General features: G+C 27.2%; 1 long non-coding RNA gene across 2 annotated transcripts; it reads left to right on the top strand.

Annotated features, from left to right (window-relative positions):
- Nucleotides 1-6578: 6578 nt before the first annotated feature.
- LOC113558684 lies at nt 6579-16461 on the top strand. 2 transcript variants are annotated; one of them, XR_003405681.2, is made up of 4 exons: nt 6579-6638; nt 6767-6865; nt 7183-7321; nt 16326-16447. It is a non-coding gene; the product is annotated as an uncharacterized LOC113558684 (long non-coding RNA). The 2 variants fall into 2 exon arrangements; XR_003405682.1 differs by lacking the exons at nt 6579-6638; nt 6767-6865; nt 7183-7321 and adding exons at nt 15722-15781; nt 15910-16008 and having other exon boundaries at nt 16326-16461.
- Nucleotides 16462-17803: the final 1342 nt, after the last annotated feature.

Below are 17803 nucleotides of genomic sequence, written 5' to 3'. Positions count from 1 at the left end.
AAAACGTCGTATATACATCGTACATATTTGAAAATTAGAAATTTAAAAAAAACCAGGTTTTGGCTAAATGAAATACTGATTCTAATGACATTAATGAGTAGAATATTATAAGCAATGTGATAAATTTTCGTTTGATCAGCAGGTGACCGAGAAAACGCGAATGAAAATTCAAAAATGTCCAAAATTTAATTTCCTGTTTACGAACTGTTTTCGATAAAATTGTGAGACATAGACCGAAATTTGTAAAACATAGAATTGATCCCTATAACTTGATATATTAGTTGTTTGCTTTAAATTATTCTAAAAAACGTTTTTACGAATTTTTAAAGTGTCGTATGTAGATCGAACGATTTTTAAAATCCCATTTTTGAAATAACGCTGTTTTAGCTAAATCATAAACTGATTTTGGTGTAAAATTATGTTTAGAATATTATAACCAAAGTAATAAGTTTTCGTTGGACCACCAGGTGACCGAGAAAACGTAAATGAAAATCGAAAATTTCGAAGATTCAATTACTTGCTTATGAACTGCTTTCGAGATATTTGTGAGACATAGGTCGAAACTTATAAAAAATTAAATCGATTTTCAAACTAGCTTCATAGGTTTTTTGTTATAGAATTTTTGAAAAAATGATTTTAAGGATTTTTAAATTGTCGTACTTAGATCGAACTTCTTTGAAAATCCAAAATTAGAAAAAATTAAATTTTTGCAAAATGAAAAACTTATTTTGGTATGGAATTTCGTGTAGAATATTATAACTACTGTGATAAGTTTTGGTGGACCAACGGGTAACCGAGAAAACGCGAATGAAAATTGAAAAATTCGAAATTTAAAGTCCTTGGCTACGAACTGTTTTCGATTTAATTTTGAGAGATAGACCGAAAGTTGTAAAACATAGATTTGATCCCCATACAAGTTACATTATTTGTTTGCATTTGGTTGATCTTAAACACGGTATTAAGAATTTCTAAAACGTCGTATATACATCGTACATATTTGAAAATTAGAAATTTAAAAAAAACCAGGTTTTGGCTAAATGAAATACTGATTCTAATGACATTAATGAGTAGAATATTATAAGCAATGTGATAAATTTTCGTTTGATCAGCAGGTGACCGAGAAAACGCGAATGAAAATTCAAAAATGTCCAAAATTTAATTTCCTGTTTACGAACTGTTTTCGATAAAATTGTGAGACATAGACCGAAATTTGTAAAACATAGAATTGATCCCTATAACTTGATATATTAGTTGTTTGCTTTAAATTATTCTAAAAAACGTTTTTACGAATTTTTAAAGTGTCGTATGTAGATCGAACGATTTTTAAAATCCCATTTTTGAAATAACGCTGTTTTAGCTAAATGATAAACTGATTTTGGTGTAAAATTATGTTTAGAATATTATAACCAAAGTAATAAGTTTTCGTTGGACCACCAGGTGACCGAGAAAACGTAAATGAAAATCGAAAATTTCGAAGATTCAATTACTTGCTTATGAACTGCTTTCGAGATATTTGTGAGACATAGGTCGAAACTTATAAAAAATTAAATCGATTTTCAAACTAGCTTCATAGGTTTTTTTTTATAGAATTTTTGAAAAAATGATTTTAAGGATTTTTAAATTGACGTACTTAGATCGAACTTCTTTGAAAATCCAAAATTAGAAAAAATTAAATTTTGCAAAATGAAAAACTTATTTTGGTATCGAATTTCGAGTAGAATATTATAACCACTGTGATAAGTTTTGGTGGACCAACGGGTAACCGAAAAAACGCGAATGAAAATTGAAAAATTCGAAATTTAAAGTCCTTGGCTACGAACTGTTTTCGATTTAATTTTGAGAGATAGACCGAAAGTTGTAAAACATAGATTTGATCCCCATACAAGTTACATTATTTGTTTGCATTTGGTGATCTTAAACACGGTATTAAGAATTTCTAAAACGTCGTATATACATCGTACATATTTGAAAATTAGAAATTTAAAAAAAACCAGGTTTGGCTAAATGAAATACTGATTCTAATGACATTAATGAGTAGAATATTATAAGCAATGTGATAAATTTTCGTTTGATCAGCAGGTGACCGAGGAAAACGCGAATGAAAATTCAAAAATGTCCAAAATTTAATTTCCTGTTTACGAACTGTTTTCGATAAAATTGTGAGACATAGACCAAAATTTGTAAAACATAGAATTGATCCCTATAACTTGATATATTAGTTGTTTGCATTAAATTATTCTAAAAAAACGTTTTTACGAATTTTTAAAGTGTCGTATGTAGATCGAACGATTTTTAAAATCCCATTTTTGAAATAACGCTGTTTTAGCTAAATGATAAACTGATTTTGGTGTAAAATTATGTTTAGAATATTATAACCAAAGTAATAAGTTTTCGTTGGACCACCAGGTGACCGAGAAAACGTAAATGAAAATCGAAAATTTCGAAGATTCAATTACTTGCTTATGAACTGCTTTCGAGATATTTGTGAGACATAGGTCGAAACTTATAAAAATTAAATCGATTTTCAAACTAGCTTCATAGTATTTTTTTTTATAGAATTTTTGAAAAAATGATTTTAAGGATTTTTAAATTGTCGTACTTAGATCGAACTTCTTTGAAAATCCAAAATTAGAAAAAATTAAATTTTTGCAAAACTGTAAAAACTTATTTTGGTATTAAATTTCAGGACAGAATATTATAAGAACTGTGATAAGTTTTGGTGGACCAACGGAAAAGGTTTTAATACCTACTTATAAAAAAAATTTATGACTTATGAGTAAAGTTTTATAGTCAATTGTGATCTTTTTTTTGTTTATATTTTCAAAAATATTAGTGATCATAATATATTCATATGCTTAATTAATATAGCCAGTTTGTCGGATTTTTTTTTGTCTATAGAAGCAGTCTCTATAGGCAAATTTTATACAATTTAATTATTTTTGAAATATAGAATATTGGTAGATTCTTCTAATATTCTATCTCTATGATATAATTTATTTTATTAATTATTTTATCTTACAGTACACCTCAAATAGTGACATTGAGCGCATTATGTATTTTATTATATTGTCATGCAGACTTGAAGGTGTTTTGTATAGGCAACCCTACTGCACTTTCAAAATGTTCAATATCATTCCTCACAAACCATTGCATATTATATAAAAATTATCTACTCATTTATGACTTTGTTACAGTATAACTGTCCAAATTCTAAATTGTTCATAAATTTTTGTGTTCAAACTCAATTTATTATTAGTTATTACGTTATCCAAAACTCCAAAACTAAATCCTTTAATACTGGCCCCTTGAGATAAAATGTTCAAAGACCGACACAAATTCGTCCCTAGATGCGTCTTCCAATTAGTAAAAGTTTTTCAACTCAATTATTTAGACGGTAAATGGTGATTTAAATGTGCAGTTTAAAAAAAAAAATTAGCAGGAAATTTGGTTTTAGCAATTTCTTAATTTTAAAATTGAAATTAAAAATTCTTTAGAACAGAAATTTGATCTGGAGGTGTCAATGCGTTGAGCCTCGAAGATTTCGAAACGAAACAACCAATATTAAAAATGTTAGTATTTCAATTTGAATCTCAAAATCTATAGATGAATATCATAACAACATATTATATCATGTGTTGAAATAACGAGTTGTAAAATTCAAAGTTTTAGAAAAGTTATGTTATGCAATATAAAACTTTTTGAAATATTTATTTTATTTACTTACTGCAAGTTTGCATATATAATTATGTCTTTCAGTAATAAAAGTTTAACATCACCTTAAACGGTATGATAATACTGAACCTTCTACATTTAAATTATCAAAAGCAACAAAAAAACTATGAAAAATTACGACTTGGTACAATTTGTACGAAATATATTCACAAATAGCAAACGTCAAAGTCATATAATATTCTATGTAAATAAAACAACTATATTACTTATTATACGTAGGTACAAGTTACAAAAGGTAGACTTTAAACATCTTTGCAATAGCGTAAATATACTTAATTTCGCAGTGTGTTCCATCATTATCTATGAGTAGTACTATTATTATGTATAAAGTTATAAGTCACGGGAATCCCTCTTCTCCGAGACTAGATAAAAATATAATTCAAAAACTTTCATGCTAATCTCAATACATCTGATGGCGCACGGTTCTACAACCTGGGAAAAAAAAAAACGAAAAATCGGCGTTTAATACCACGTCTACCCCAAGATCTCCTTCTATCACAATCAAGCGAAGACGAAGATCGATTTTAAATTACCACTAATAAATAAATATTAACTAACATTAGCATGTATATCACTATATCACTAACTAAAAATATTAGTAATTGTAATATGTTATTTGTAATTGAACACGTTAGTAAACTTGTAATAGCATGATAAAATGCTGAAACATTTTAATTTTAATAAATAAATAAATAAAAAAAAAAAAGTTATAAGTACTGTATATTTGCATAAATATTTGTTTCCCTCAAATATATTTTTGAAAAACCTTAGTGGTCGTTCGACGTGTTTGAAACTCAAGATTCTGGTATTTTGGATGATGCTGATCAAAAGCGGTATCTGTCGTGGACACCGTAAATGCCGTTTTTACCCCACATTGGGGTCTTGGAATTCCGAAATTTGAATTTTTTAGTCGAGTGTTACTCGGCCGGGTTTCGATGTATGGGGCATAGTTACTTCACGGAAATTTCTGTTTAAAGTCGTTTTCCATAAAGTCCTTCGGTGGTAGCAGTGTCCTATGGCTCCTTGTGCCCCTCCCCCCATGGATATTTTAAAAAATGTTTAATATTTGTTCCACGTTTCTGAAGTTCACAAGTTCAGTTTTTCGTAGGTCTGTGATCAAAATGGGCGTCCCGTGGTGACACTGTAGAATTCATTTTTACCCCTATTTTTGGCGTCGGAAATTAGGATTTTGCAGTTTTTGGACTTTGTCGCCACGAAACAATTAATTTTTGGGTGGTTAGAGCGATTTTTTTCTACGCATCGTTTAGACGTTTTTGTAAAAATTCGAACGCTACCAAAACCAAAGGAATCGGACGTTTTGTTGCGAAGTTACGATTATATTTTTATTTTTGGCACTTAGATTTTACGTATTTTTCGAATTTTTTGAATTTGAGTTTTTGTTTAAACTTTTCGAAATTTGAGTGCTGACTCATAAATGCCACGACGAGTTTGAAAGGTTAATAAAGGTTAAAAAATCGAATGGATTGTTTTTTCGTACACGCATAATTTTCTGTATGGTACCTATAACACCGTTTAACGATTTAACGAAGTATCTTTTTGAACTTTGTTTTTTTACACGTTTTATGTTTGTTAAGGTTTCAACGTTAAGCAATTACGCCAACAGCATAAAAAATAGTTTTTCATCAAATCATATAGAGAATACATCTATTTAATGTTTATAGTGTTTATATCCCTCGTTTAGCGTTAAGAATTTAATATGTACCTAAGCGATTTCGTTGTTTATACGAGATACGACCATCATTTTTAAAATGTACGACGCAGTCAGTAGATTACTTCTGATCACTTCAGACTCAAATCTGCTCGAATACAACATTTCATTTATTATTTATTAGTTTTAATTATATGTGTATATTTAATATGCAATATATTAGTATGATTGGTAGTAATTTGTTTTGAATTTCACAATATAACTTCGGTAATATTTATAGGAGATAAAGATTTAAATTTTATGGACATCGAACATAAAAAATAAATTATTATGATTTATTTACATTGTTAAGTATTCAAATAATGAATCGTTATATGTGTAAGATATATAACATATAAGACCGTTCACTTAAGTTCAATTAGTTAACCAGTGGACTGTACAGTCCGGAGAATATTAATGCATAATAAATGCTTACCTGCAATTATCTAAACACTTAAATAATACATACATCTATAGTTTAATGTTATTACTTTTTGACTTTTGTCTTACTAGTTACTATGTATCTATATTAAGACTCATGATATTTATACAACTGCCTGCTTAATTTACAAAGTACAAAATATTATTGGAAATTTATTTCATAATATTATGCTCAGTTAATCAGTTTTGAAATTGTATTTGTTTCTGAAAATATTATAATATTAAACATTTTTGAATTCGGCGGCCAGAGCTAAAATCTAATAAGTTGAATATTCTAATCCGAATTGATATGATGTTTTTCATCCATGATTGTGGTTTAGTGATATAAAACATTGTTTATCTATTGATATAATCGTTTGTATTTACTGTCTGATTTATGTTTCATATCTTTTTGCAGTTTTATATTCGTATTTGTATTTAAATTTCAACTTTAAATTGTTTTCAAGTATTTTGAAATAGGAATGAAGTTTGTCTGTTAGTTTTTGTTTGATTATTTCCATTTCTGAATTAATCACCGTTGTCCACTTACTAGTTGTCATAAACAGACTTTCGATCTCTTTATGGTGTGTAGTATTGACATTTTATCCTCCAACCATTATAAATATTTAACCGACAATTTTTTTTTAGATGGCAGTACAGCAGATCACTCAAGGACTGCTAAGACATGAATTAACGTTTTAAACACTTGACAAAGTTACAACATCCTACGTTGAAAATGGACTAGACGATACTGATAATAATAATGGTTTTATGCAAAGTACGAGTAATGGGTATAGAATATAATTTAGATTCAATTAATAGTAGTGTTACTAAAAGTCATGTAACCTTGACCATTAGATTAAGTAATGATGCTTATTTACCATTATTAACTTTCATATTTTTCAGATTGCAGTGCAACAGATCACTCAACGGTTGCTGAGCATGAATTAACATTTTTAGCGCTTGGAATAGTTTCAACATCCTATGTTTAATATGGATTAGAAGGTATTAATATTAATAATGGTGTTTTGCACGGTACGTGTAATGTTAAATGAATGTAATTGATAGCAACATAATAGAAGTGTAACAAAAAGTTAATGTTATGAAACCCTTACCATTAGATTAAGTAAATGATTCTTATTTAGCATTATTAACTTCCATGTATTTGATTGATGCTGATACTTCATAAACATTATAAAACATGCTTTTATATGATAATTTTGACTCGTATTTTAAATTCATATTATTAACTGCGTATAAAACTCTGTATTCTAATGTTGTACTCCATCAATTTCACATTATAACTGACTACATTTTTTCAGATTGCAGTACAGCAGATCTTTCAAGCCATGATGAAACATGAATTATCGTTTTTAGCACTTGGGAAAATTTGGACATAACATGTTGAAATTTGACTAGACAATACTGATAATAATAATAATAATAATGGTATTTTGCATGGTACGTTTAATAATAACTGTATGTAATTGATAGCAACTTAATATTAGTGACACAAAAAGTTAGTATCATGAAACCAAGACCAATAAATTAAGTGAATAATTCTTATTTAGCATTATTAACTTCCATGTATTTCATTGATGCTGATACTTCATAAACATTATAAAACATGCTTTTATATGATAATTTTGACTCGTGTTATAAATTCATATTTTCAACTGCTAATGAAACACTCAATTCTAAATTAATTTACATGAAACCAAGACCATTGAATTAAGTAAATGATTCTTATTTAGCATTATTAACTTCCATGTATTTCATTGTTGATGATACTACATAAACATTATAAAACTTGGTTTTATATGATAATTTTAATGAGAATTATAAATTCCTATTTTTAACTTTTTATAGAAAAGTCAATTCTCAAGTTAGTATTTTGAATCATTGACCACTAGAAAGAGAATATGTTTCTTATTTAGCATTAATTACTTTCATACATTTCATTAAAGCCAATACTTCATAAATACTATAAAAAAAGTTTTTATATGGTAAATTTGACGTATTTTACAAATTCATTTTTTTAATTGCTTATAAAATATTCAATTCTCATGTTAATATATTGAAACCTTAACCACTAGATAGAGAATATGTTTCTTATTTAGCATTAATTACTTTCATACATTTCATTTAAGCCAATACTTCATAAACACTATAAAACATGATTTTATATGATAATTTTAATGAGAATAAATAAATTCCCATTTTTAACTTTTTATAGAAAAGTCAATTCTCAAGTTAGTATTGTGAAACCTTGACCACTAGATGAAGAATATGTTTCTTATTCAGCATTAATTACTTTCATTCATTTCATTTAAGCCGATACCTCATAAACGCTATAAAACATGTTTTCATATAATAATTTTGACGTATAATACAAATTCAAATTTTTTATGGCTTATAAAACACTCAATTCTCAATTTAGTATCTTGAAACCTTGACCACTAGAAAGAGAAATTGGATCTGATTTAGCATTAATTACTTTCATACATTACATTTAAGCCAATACTTCATAATCACTATAAAACATGTTTTTATATGGTAAATTTGGCGTAGTTTACAAATTCATTTTTTTAATTGCTTATAAATAACTCAATTCTCATGTTAGTACCTTGAAACCTTGACCACTAGAAAGGGAATATGTTTCCTATTTAGCATTAATTACTCTCATACATTTCATTTAAGCCAATACTTCATAAACACTATAAAACATGTTTTTAAATGATAATTTTGACTCGTGTTTTAAATTCATATTTTAAACTGCTTATGAAACACTCATTTCTCAATTAATTCTCCACCAATCTTACAAATTTAACTGACTACATTTTTTTCAGATTGCAGTGCAGCAGTTCACCCAGGGTTTGCTGAGACAGGAATTTGCATTCATACCACTTTGGGAAAGTATCAACATCTTATTTTGAAAATAATCTAGAAGACATTGATAATAATATTGGATTTATACAATGTTTCTGTAATGGTTATTGAATATAATTGATAATTAATTAATAGTTGTGAAACAATTGTGACTTGTTAAATATCTGAATAATAGATTATTAAACAACTATTAGCTTGTAATTTTCATTCTTATTATTTACCTATTCTATAAAGATCTTTTATTTTTACTTTGTATAAATCATAATTTTTACAAAATTTACAAATCCCTATTTTTAACTATTTTTAAAACACTGAAATATCAAGTCAATGTAAATACTGACAGAGCGCGGGAGCGTCGCTGTACTGAGGTTGACTGGCGACCTGCCAGGAGATAAAACTAGTTGGTTGTGTGCCGTTCATCGGTTTACTTTGTGCCGTAAGGGGTCGGTATATTTACTTAAGTTTGGCCTGAATTAATTGAAAATTCAATATGATATAGACGAATTGTTCAAATTTGCGTCTGAAGTTAACACAAGTAACTGTCTTGAACCCCGACTACTACCTTAAGAAAATGATTCTAATTTACCATTTTTCAATTTCATATTACCCGATATTTATCCTACATAAAAACTATAAAACATGATTATTTAAATACATTTTGACGAATGGTACAAATTTGTAATTTTTTCATATTGAAAATAAGCTATTCTCAGTTATTTTACAATTGTATTTTTTTGTTACACTTATTTTACATTTAAATTCTAAAAGGCATTCTAATAGATTTGTATGACTTATCATAATTATTACTTATTATCATTTGTTAAATGATTAAAGTTCATATCTTTGTACAGTTTAGTGGACCAACGGGTAACCGAGAAAACGCGAATGAAAATTCAAAAATGTCCAAAATTTAATTTCCTGTTTACGAACTGTTTTCGATAAAATTGTGAGACATAGACCAAAATTTGTAAAACATAGAATTGATCCCTATAACTTGATATATTAGTTGTTTGCTTTAAATTATTCTAAAAAACGTGTTTACGAATTTTTAAAGTGTCGTATGTAGATCGAACGATTTTTAAAATCCCATTTTTGAAATAACGCTGTTTTAGCTAAATCATAAACTGATTTTGGTGTAAAATTATGTTTAGAATATTATAACCAAAGTAATAAGTTTTCGTTGGACCACCAGGTGACCGAGAAAACGTAAATGAAAATCGAAAATTTCGAAGATTCAATTACTTGCTTATGAACTGCTTTCGAGATGTTTGTGAGACATAGGTCGAAACTTATAAAAATTAAATCGATTTTCAAACTAGCTTCATAGGTTTTTTTTTATAGAATTTTTGAAAAAATGATTTTAAGGATTTTTAAATTGTCGTACTTAGATCGAACTTCTTTGAAAATCCAAAATTAGAAAAAATTAAATTCTCATGTTAATATCTTGAAACCTTAACCACTAAATAGAGAATATGTATCTAATTTAGCATTAATTACTTTCATACATTACATTTAAACCAATACTTCATAAACACTATAAACATGCTTTTAAATGACAATTTTGACTCGTGTTATAAATTCATATTTTAAACTGTTATGAAAAACTCAATTCTCATTTAATTCTCCACTAATTTTACATATTTAACTGACTACATTTTTTTCAGATTGCAGTGCAGCAGTTCACCCAAGGCTTCCTGAGACAGGAATTTGCATTCATACCACTTTGGGAAAGTATCAACATCTTATTTTGAAAATAAACTAGGAGATATTGATAATAATATTGGATTTATGCAATGTGTGTGTAATGGTTATTGAATATAATTTGTTGCAACTTAATATTAGTGAAACAAAAAATTAGTATCATGAAACCAAGACCAATAAATTAAGTGAATAATTCTTATTTAGCATTCTTAATTCCTTGTATTTCATTGATGCTGATACTTCATAAACATTATAAAACATGCTTTTATATGATAATTTTAATGAGAATTAAAAATTCCTATTTTTAACTTTTTATAGAAAAGTCAATTCTCAAGTTAGTATCTTGAAACCTTAACCACTATATAGAGAATATGTTTCTTATTTAGCATTAATTACTTTCATACATTTCAATTAAGCCAATACTTTATAAACACTATAAAACATGTTTTTATATGGTAAATTTGACGTATTTTACAAATTCATTTTTTTATGGCTTATAAAATACTCAATTCTCAATTAAGTATCTTGAAACTTTGACCACTAGAAAGAAAAAATGGATCTGATTTAGCATTAATTATTTTCATACATTACATTTAAGCCAATGTTTCATAAACTCTATAAAACATGATTTTATATGATAATTTTGACGTATATTACAAATTCAAATTTTGTATGGTTTATGAAACACTCGATTCTCAATTTAGTATCTTGAAACCTTAATCACTATATAGAGAATATGTTTCTTATTTAGCATTAATTACTTTCATACATTTCATTTAAGCCAATATATTATAAACACTATAAAACATGCTTTTATATGATAATTTTTACTCGTATTTTAAATTCATATTTTTAACAGCGTATAAAACTCTGTATTCTAATGTTGTTCTCCACCAATTTCACATTTTAAGTGACTACATTTTTTCTGATTGCAGTATAGCAGATCTTTCAAGGCTCGCTGAAATCTGAATTAACATTTTTACCACATTGAAAAGTTTCAACATCCTACATTTATATTGGACTAGAAGATTCCGATAAATCTAATAATTTTATGCAATTCACTTTTATTATTTTATGGTTAAATTCATTTTTATTAGAAATAAAATGCATTTTAAAGGCCTATAAATGTATAAAATGTAATAATATATTCTAAAATTTTTATATGCCCACAAATATTTTTCAATTATAAATCATTAGTCATCTTTGTTTATATATTTGATTTCAATCAAATATGAACTTGACATGTGTATAAAAAATAATTATCTTTTTATATATCTAGATTTTAAGATTTTAATCTTATGAACTACAACTATGTATAAAAAATCATGTGTAACATTTTCAAAACTTAAAAATACAGGACAGACAACTTTTAACAAGAAAAGAGTTAGTGTTTTTTTTTGTGATTTTGATAAATATCAAAATAAAGGTTTTTAATACCTACTTATAAAAAAAATTTATGACTTATGAGTAAAGTTTTATAGTCAATTGTGATCTTTTTTTTTGTTTATATTTTCAAAAATATTAGTGATCATAATATATTCATATGCTTAATTAATATAGCCAGTTTGTCGGATTTTTTTTTGTCTATAGAAGCAGTCTCTATAGGCAAATTTTATACAATTTAATTATTTTTGAAATATAGAATATTGGTAGATTCTTCTAATATTCTATCTCTATGATATAATTTATTTTATTAATTATTTTATCTTACAGTACACCTCAAATAGTGACATTGAGCGCATTATGTATTTTATTATATTGTCATGCAGACTTGAAGGTGTTTTGTATAGGCAACCCTACTGCACTTTCAAAATGTTCAATATCATTCCTCACAAACCATTGCATATTATATAAAAATTATCTACTCATTTATGACTTTGTTACAGTGTAACTGTCCAAATTCTAAATTGTTCATAAATTTTTGTGTTAAAACTCAATTTATTATTAGTTATTACGTTATCCAAAACTCCAAAACTAAATCCTTTAATACTGGCCCCTTTAGATAAAATGTTCAAAGACCGACACAAATTCGTCCCTAGATGCGTCTTCCAATTAGTAAAAGTTTTTCAACTCAATTATTTAGACGGTAAATGGTGATTTAAATGTGCAGTTTAAAAAAAAAATTGGCAGGAAATTTGGTTTTAGCAATTTCTTAATTTTAAAATTGAAATTCAAAATTCTTTAGAACAGAAATTTGATCTGGAGGTGTCAATGCGTTGAGCCTCGAAGATTTCGAAACGAAACAACCAATATTAAAAATGTTAGTATTTCAATTTGAATCTCAAAATCTATAGATGAATATCATAACAACAGATTATATCATGTGTTGAAATAACGAGTTGTAAAATGCAAAGTTTTAGAAAAGTTATGTTATACAATATAAAACTTTTTTAAATATTTATTTTATTTACTTACTGCAAGTTTGCATATATAATTATGTGTTTCAGTAATAAAAGTTTAACATCACCCTAAACGGTATGATAATACTGAACCTTCTACATTTAAATTACCAAAAGCAACAAAAAAACTATGAAAAATTACGACTTGGTACAATTTGTACGAAATATATTCACAAATTGCAAACGTCAAAGTCATATAATATTCTATGTAAATAAAACAACTATATTACTTATTATACGTAGGTACAAGTTACAAAAGGTAGACTTTAAACATCTTTGCAATAGCGTAAATATACTTAATTTCGCAGTGTGTTTCATCATTATCTATGAGTAGTACTATTATTATGTATAAAGTTATAAGTCACGGGAATCCCTCGTCTCCGAGACTGGATAAAAATATAATTCAAAAACTTTCATGCTAATCTCAATACATCTGATGGCGCATGGTTCTACAACCTGAGAAAAAAAAAACAAAAAATCGGCGTTTAAAACCACGTCTACCCCAAGATCTCCTTCTATCACAATCAAGCGAAGACGAAGATCGATTTTAAATTACCACTAATAAATAAATATTAACTAACATTAGCATGTATATCACTATATCACTAACTAAAAATATTAGTAATTGTAATTTGTTATTTGTAATTGAACACGTTAGTAAACTTGAAATAGCATGATAAAATGCTGAAACATTTTAATTTTAATAAATAAATAAATAAATAAAAAAAAAAAAGTTACAAGTACTGTATATTTGCATAAATATTTGTTTCCCTCAAATATATTTTTGAAAAACCTTAGTGGTCGTTCGACGTGTTTGAAACTCAAGATTCTGGTATTTTGGATGATGCTGATCAAAAGCGGTATCTGTCGTGGACACCGTAAATGCCGTTTTTACCCCACATTGGGGTCTTGGAATTCCGAAATTTGAATTTTTTAGTCGAGTGTTACTCGGCCGGGTTTCGATGTATGGGGCATAGTTACTTCACGGAAATTTCTGTTTAAAGTCGTTTTCCATAAAGTCCTTCGGTGGTAGCAGTGTCCTATGGCTCCTTGTGCCCCTCCTCCCATGGATATTTTAAAAAATGTTTAATATTTGTTCCACGTTTCTGAAGTTCACAAGTTCAGTTTTTCGTAGGTCTGTGATCAAAATCGGCGTCCCGTGGTGACACTGTAGAATTCATTTTTACCCCTATTTTTGGCGTCGGAAATTAGGATTTTGCAGTTTTTGGACTTTGTCGCCACGAAACAATTAATTTTTGGGTGGTTAGAGCGATTTTTTTCTACGCATCGTTTAGACGTTTTTGTAAAAATTCGAACGCTACCAAAACCAAAGGAATCGGACGTTTTGTTGCGAAGTTACGATTATATTTTTATTTTTGGCACTTAGATTTTACGTATTTTTCGAATTTTTTGAATTTGAGTTTTTGTTTAATCTTTTCGAAATTTGAGTGCTGACTCATAAATGCTACGACGAGTTTGAAAGGTTAATAAAGGTTAAAAAATCGAATGGATTGTTTTTTCGTACACGCATAATTTTCTGTATGGTACCTATAACACCGTATAACGATTTAACGAAGTATCTTTTTGAACTTTGTTTTTTTACACGTTTTATGTTTGTTAAGGTTTCAACGTTTAGCAATTACGCCAACAGCATAAAAAATAGTTTTTCATCAAATCATATAGAGAATACATCTATTTAATGTTTATAGTGTTTATATCCCTCGTTTAGCGTTAAGAATTTAATATGTACCTAAGCGATTTCGTTGTTTATACGAGATACGACCATCATTTTTAAAATGTACGACGCAGTCAGTAGATTACTTCTGATCACTTCAGACTCAAATCTGCTCGAATACAACATTTCATTTATTATTTATTAGTTTTAATTATATGTGTATATTTAATATGCAATATATTAGTATGATTGGTAGTAATTTGTTTTGAATTTCACAATATAACTTCGGTAATATTTATAGGAGATAAAGATTTAAATTTTATGGACATCGAACATAAAAATAAATTATTATGATTTATTTACATTGTTAAGTATTCAAATAATGAATCGTTATATGTATAAGATATATAACATATAAGACCGTTTACTTAAGTTCAATTAGTTAACCAGTGGACTGTACAGTCCGGAGAATATTACTGCATAATAAATGCTTACCTGCAACTATCTAAACACTTAAATAATACATACATCTATAGTTTAATGTTATTACTTTTTGACTTTTGTCTTACTAGTTACTATGTATCTATATTAAGACTCATGATATTTATACAACTGCCTGCTTAATTTACAAAGTACAAAATATTATTGGAAATTTATTTCATTATATTATGCTCAGTTAATCAGTTTTGAAATTGTATTTGTTTCTGAAAATATTATAATATTAAACATTTTTGAATTCGGCGGCCAGAGATAAAATCTAATAAGTTGAATATTCTAATCCGAATTGATCTGATGTTTTTCATCCATGATTGTGGTTTAGTGATATAAAACATTGTTTATCTATTGATATAATCGTTTGTATTTACTGTCTGATTTATGTTTCATATCTTTTTGCAGTTTTGTATTCGTATTTGTATTTAAATTTAAACTTTAAATTGTTTTCAAGTATTTTGAAATAGGAATGAAGTTTGTCTGTTAGTTTTTGTTTGATTATTTCCATTTTTGAATTATTCACCGTTGTCCACGTACTAGTTGTCATAAACAGACTTTCGATCTCTTTATGGTGTGTAGTAGTGACATTTTATCCTCCAACCATTATACATATTTAACCGACAATTTTTTTTTAGATGGCTGTACAGCAGATCACTCAAGGATTGCTAAGACATGAATTAACGTTTTAAACACTTGACAAAGTTACAACATCCTACGTTGAAAATGGACTAGACGATACTGATAATAATAATGGTTTTATGCAAAGTACGAGTAATGGGTATAGAATATAATTGTGATTCAATTAATAGTAGTGTTACTGAAGGTCATGTAACCTTGACCATTAGATTAAGTAATGATGCTTATTTACCATTATTAACTTTCATATTTTTCAGATTGCAGTGCAACAGATCACTCAACGGTTGCTGAGCATGAATTAACATTTTTAGCGCTTGGAATAGTTTCAACATCCTATGTTTAATATGGATTAGAAGGTATTAATATTAATAATGGTGTTTTGCACGGTACGTGTAATGTTAAATGAATGTAATTGATAGCAACATAATAGAAGTGTAACAAAAAGTTAGTGTTATGAAACCCTTACCATTAGATTAAGTAAATGATTCTTATTTAGCATTATTAACTTCCATGTATTTGATTGATGCTGATACTTCATAAACATTATAAAACATGCTTTTATATGATAATTTTGACTCGTATTTTAAATTTATATTATTAACTGCGTATAAAACTCTGTATTCTAATGTTGTACTCCATCAATTTCACATTTTAACTGACTACATTTTTTCAGATTGCAGTACAGCAGATCTTTCAAGCCATGATGAAACATGAATTATCGTTTTTAGCACTTGGGAAAATTTGGACATCCCATGTTGAAATTTGACTAGACAATACTGATAATAATAACAATAATGGTATTTTGCATGGTACGTTTAATAATAACTGTATGTAATTGATAGCAACTTAATATTAGTGACACAAAAAGTTAGTATCATGAAACCAAGACCAATAAATTAAGTGAATAATTCTTATTTAGCATTCTTAATTCTTTGTATTTCATTGATGCTGATACTTCATAAACATTATAAAACATGCTATTATATGATAATTTTGACTCGTGTTATAAATTCATATTTTCAACTGCTAATGAAACACTCAATTCTCAATTAATTTACTGAACCAAGACCTTAATAATTATGATTCTATTTAGCATTACTTAATTTTTTTAGTAGTTACATCTATGCTTAGCTATTATTAAACATGTATTATAAACATGTTTCATATTTATTATGTTTATTTTCATATTTTATGATTGGTAGTAATTTGTTTTAAATTTTCACAATATAACTTCGGTAATATTATAGGAGATAAAGATTTAAATTTTATGGACATCGAACATAAAAAATAAATTATTATGATTTATTTACATTGTTAAGTATTCAAATAATGAATCGTTATATGTATAAGATATATAACATATAAGACCGTTTACTTAAGTTCAATTAGTTAACCATGGACTGTACAGTCCGGAGAATATTAATGCATAATAAATGCTTACCTGCAACTATCTAAACACTTAATAATACATACATCTATAGTTTAATGTTATTACTTTTTGACTTTTGTCTTACTAGTTACTATGTATCTATATTAAGACTCATGATATTTATACAAACTGCCTGCTTAATTTACAAAGTACAAAATATTATTGGAAATTTATTTCATTATATTATGCTCAGTTAATCAGTTTTGAAATTGTATTTGTTTCTGAAAATATTATAATATTAAACATTTTTGAATTCGGCGGCCAGAGATAAAATCTAATAAGTTGAATATTCTAATCCGAATTGATATGATGTTTTTTCATCCATGATTGTGGTTTAGTGATATAAAACATTGTTTATATCTATTGATATAATCGTTTGTATTTACTGTCTGATTTATGTTTCATATCTTTTTGCAGTTTTATATTCGTATTTGTATTTAAATTCAACTTTAAATTGTTTTCAAGTATTTTGAAATAGGAATGAAGTTTGTCTGTTAGTTTTTGTTTGATTATTTCCATTTCTGAATTATTCACCGTTGTCCACGTACTAGTTGTCATAACAGACTTTCGATGTCTTTATGGTGTGTAGTAGTGACATTTTATCCTCCAACCATTATACATATTTAACCGACAATTTTTTTTTAGATGGCTGTACAGCAGATCACTCAAGGATTGCGAAGACATGAATTAACGTTTTTAAACACTTGACAAAGTTACAACAT

Source organism: Rhopalosiphum maidis, chromosome 3, assembly GCF_003676215.2.
Source record: "Rhopalosiphum maidis isolate BTI-1 chromosome 3, ASM367621v3, whole genome shotgun sequence".
Classification (NCBI taxonomy): Eukaryota; Metazoa; Arthropoda; class Insecta; order Hemiptera; family Aphididae; genus Rhopalosiphum; species Rhopalosiphum maidis.
The sequence above is the reverse complement of the archived record's forward strand: the minus strand, read 5'-3'. Positions and strand labels throughout refer to the sequence as shown.